Below are 4313 nucleotides of genomic sequence, written 5' to 3'. Positions count from 1 at the left end.
TGTGTCTGCCAATGTTCTGACCGTTCCTTGAACCCATGTGTGTGCCCACTGCTGAAGTCCACTGCCAGGTGTTTGTGATATTGGTTGCTGGGGAAGAGTTAGAAAATCTCCCCAGCAACCACAGCCGGGGCCAATCCAGAGTTGCTGCACCTGCACCAGACTCTTTCCTTGTACCCCTCCCATACCCATTTCTTGAGAATAGATATTGTTTAGATCTGGAAATCCCCTACTCTCCCTTCTCCTTTCCCCCCTGAGGGCCTATAAAAACTGGGACCCCTTCCCCCTCGGGGTCGACTCCTCTACCCCTGTGTGGGATACAAGTTGTCCCCAGAGCTCTGGCTTTCCCCCCGAAAAAAAGCCTCGTGTGGTTTGCATCAGGTTTGGTCTCTTGTGAGTTCGTGGGGTCTGCTATTATCCTGAGACTTGAGTGAGGGTCTCCCTTCAGAGGTCTTTCAATTCCAAGGAAGAGCATGAGCTAAGTAAGGTACAGCTGCGCCTCTAGCACCAACCATGCACCAAGCCCTGATGCATCTCTGCCCAGAGCTGGGACATTCTGCTCCAGAGCTGAGCACACACAAAGACCTGCAGGATCTCTGTCAGTGTTACAGAGGCTGCCACTCGGGAAACAGGCTGCATGCCTCCAGCAGTAAAGAGTTATAGAGAGCAAGCATAAAGTAGGGTATCATGGTACTTTGAGCAGTCAGCAGAGTCTCTGTAAGACATGGGGCTGCCCCAGGAAGACTAATGGCAGCTCAGGAAAGCTAACATGAAATAGGGTGTCCTGCTGCTCTGAGCAGCCAGTCTCCTTAGACGCGGGGCTCCCATGGGTGAACTGATAATGGCTCTCCCTAGCACATTATACATAACCCAGGATGAAACCTCTGAGCAGATACACTATGCTTGAGAGTACGCTTGGGCACTAAGATAGAAAGGAGTTTAAATAAAGTTGAATACAGAGAAGGATATTAAATTAAGAGAGAAGAAAGGGGACAGAAGAGGAGACTGCCATGAGAGGAGAAGGACCGTGAGCACGTGGCCAGGGGAAACAGCAAGTAACAATGGACATATGGCTGGGATGTGAGTTGGAATAGATCTATTCAGCCCCATCTAGGATTACTACTTGTAAATGAAATACCTGGATTGTGTGTCTTTTAGATGGGCTAGCTAGAATGCTTAATTCCTTTTACATAGGCTTAAGTTTGAAAACCTATACAGGAGGCTAACTAAGGCTTATTTTTGTAATTAATTACATTAGTATTTAGTGTAGTACAAATATAGTTCTGAACACATTAAAGAATATGATCATTTATAAAGTAACTGACTGTTAACTTGCATGTCCTAATAATCCCTAATGATTGATTAATTAATAGTTTATATTAAGATTCTACAAGCTTTATTACTGTATAGTTTGAGCCTTAAAAATAACGATCTTTGAACTGAAGTTCTTTTAGTGTCAAAATAAAACTTTGAATCATAGATATCACCCTTAAGGAGACTGGCAACTTTACTGATCCTGAAAATAAGTACAGTTAAGAAATAAAAATAGCCTTTCTGTGGGTGAAAGGGTATTTATCCAAACAGCTAAACCTTAAAAGACTAAGAAGCTAGACAGATATTAATGTGAACATGAGTAAACCTTAGGAGCTTATAAATTTTTATTATTAAATATACTATACCTATCAAGCATACTGTTACTTATCTGCATTTTTAGCAGTTCAGTGTTGAACAATTAGTGAAGACATAGTGTCAGGCGCCAGACGTGGGGAAATAAAGTGGGTGGGAGAGATGACCCTCGTCCCACTAGAGCTCCGGGGCTCTGGGCAGGCGGATGTGGGGAACTACCACGTCGTGCTCTTCACGCTGCCTGGGTGGCCGTCTGGCTATGGGAAGCCACGGAACCCCAGTCTGTGGGGGTGGAGAGGGAGCAGTCTGGGGTCCCTGGGCCTCACAGAAGCCAGGGATGACAGGTTCTAGCTCTTGGGACACAGAGGAAGAGCTGAGAAAGAGTTGGGGCACCAGTGTCCCAGGGCCGAAGGGAAAAGGGGCATGAGAGGTGCTGGGTGGTTTCTGGGTCGTCCAGTGTCCCGACCAGCAGGACCCAGTTATTTGTGAGTACGAGGGGAACCGCAAACCTGCAAGAGAAATGGGTGGGGGAAAAAAGAGAGAGATCAAGGACGATTCCTGTCAAGGTCTAAGTTTATTAGGCTGAAAAAGTGAGGTTATAAGTACACAGTGAGGAGAAATAGGGAGGGGCTGAGGGAGAATTAACAAAGAACAAAGTAGTAGGCACCTGGGGACAGGAAGGCTGAATTCTGACTGCAGGCAAGAGGCACCCTGAGTCTTATCTCAGGAGTGTAGATTCCTCCTTAACAGCCCGGGGTGTCAAGCTGGGCTCAGCACATAAGTCAGGTCCTTAGAAGTCTTGGGAGTCAGGAAGAGATAAGGAAGAGGGGACTATAATTCAAATTTTTAGGGTCTAGGTGCCAGGAAGGGATAGGGAGGAGGAGGTGACCGGCTCCTAACACAAGGCCATTTGGCTTATTAGGGTGGGAGACTGCGAAAGGCTTACTTTCTCACGGTATGGTCTCCAACAGTCCAGAGTCTGGCTAGCTCAGTCTGCTAGCTCAGCAGGTGGCTTGGTTTGGCTGTAGCCCATGGCTAGAGCGCAGGAAGGCCTCCCAACTGGAGATTAGATGCACAGCTCCTTAGAGGGAAACCTGCTCCATTGCTCCAGCCAGGTGGATCCTGATGAGAAGAAAACAGAGGAGAGGAGAGAAGGGGAGGGGAGGGGAGGGGAGGGGAAAGGAGGGGAGGGGCGGGGAGGGGCGGGGAGAGGAAGTAGAGGTTGGCCATGGTCACGTGGCAAACGGGGAGAAGAGAGGGGGAGAGAGGGAGCAAGAGGGCTAGAGAGAAAGCAAGAGAGACAAGAGAAGCAAGAGAGTGAGGAGGGGCCAAGCAGACCCCTTTATAGTGGGCTGGGCTACCTTGCTGTTGCAGGGTAATTGTGGGAGGAGCATACCTGGCTATTTCCAGGTAACTGTGGGGGTAGAGCTTGGACAGCCTATGTGACTGATGGCCACAGAATGATGAAGTTGAGGGTGTGGTGTCAAGCATTTGTGTCTGGGGGCGTAGCTCACTGTTCCATCCCTTGTAGGACTTTTCTACTGGGTCTCTGGAGTAAGTTGCTTTCTTAGTCTAAAAGGAGATACAAAAATAAACAGAGTCCATTATGACTAAGAAATTTTGTGATTGTTGCTTTATAACATGTGGTCATTTTAAGGGGGTGAAGTCACAAGCCCTGTGGCCACTTAATCCTGGCGAGGTCAGCAGCTAAGGTAGAGGAGAGCCACAAGGTTGTTATTTTAAAAATTTGTGTTTTGAGTAGACATATTTTTCTGTAAATGAGAGTTGGATCCAAGGAATGTGTGTATAGTTAAATCTAGGTTACATTGAGAGGACTTAGCCAGACTAACTCCATGACAGGCTCCAAATTGGCAGTTCAAGAGACTAGGCCTAAATTTCTGTTTCCCAGAACTGGTCAAGGCTGGGCAAGTCAGTTCCTAGGAAAACCACAGCTTTCAGGCAGTCAATCAGGAACTGTCTTGCCATCTGGCCTGAGGTAAAAACAGAGTGTTTCCAGGTCTTCCCAGCAATGATTCTGGAAAGTTCCCAGACTTCCTCAAATCCCAATCCCAAAGACACCCATAGCCCTAGAGACCAAGCCAACCAGTCATGATAGAGGTCACCTACCGCTCCCTGGAACTCCCCTATTCAGCTTTAAATTGAACCTGTGAGCTTACCTCCTAGTTACCATTTTGATGAATGGTAGTCCCCTGCATGCTGGATTACTGTAGAATATATCTTTCTGCTTTTGCATACTCTTTGAGTCTGGGGTATCATTCTCCATTGATTCATGAATCCTTACAACATATATAGAGAGAACCAAATTTCATGTATATAAAACATAGACACAGGAGGCCAAATAAAACTTATGTTGGTAATTAATCATAACTATAAGCATATATGGCATATTGTGAATATGATTATGAGGTAATTGATAATTAAGTTGTATGTTTTGATTATTTTAATACTTTATTGTAGTAAAAAATATTAAAAATCCTGGCCTGAGGCTTTTACCCTGCCTTAGATCATTTATGTTAGCAGATGAAAGACACAAAGCTTTTATATTTTTAAATAGCCTTAAGCAGCACCATAGCTGGGCCACTGCCTACCCTCCAGGCTACTAGAGTCTACCTTCCTATTGATCCCTTACTGTAGTTCACCTGGGTTGCACTTGACTCCAATAGAGCAGC

The 4313-nt window shown here is 46.0% G+C and overlaps 1 long non-coding RNA gene across 1 annotated transcript; it reads right to left on the bottom strand.

The window, feature by feature from the left end:
• Positions 1–1674: 1674 nt before the first annotated feature.
• Positions 1675–3195, bottom strand: Gm51699. The gene is made up of 3 exons (XR_003948282.1): positions 3020–3195; positions 2570–2745; positions 1675–2132 (listed from the first exon to the last, which is right to left on the bottom strand). It is a non-coding gene; the product is annotated as a predicted gene, 51699 (long non-coding RNA).
• Positions 3196–4313: the final 1118 nt, after the last annotated feature.

Source organism: Mus musculus, chromosome 9, assembly GCF_000001635.26.
Source record: "Mus musculus strain C57BL/6J chromosome 9, GRCm38.p6 C57BL/6J".
Taxonomy (NCBI): Eukaryota; Metazoa; Chordata; class Mammalia; order Rodentia; family Muridae; genus Mus; species Mus musculus.
This window is presented reverse-complemented; position numbering and strand designations above follow the sequence as displayed.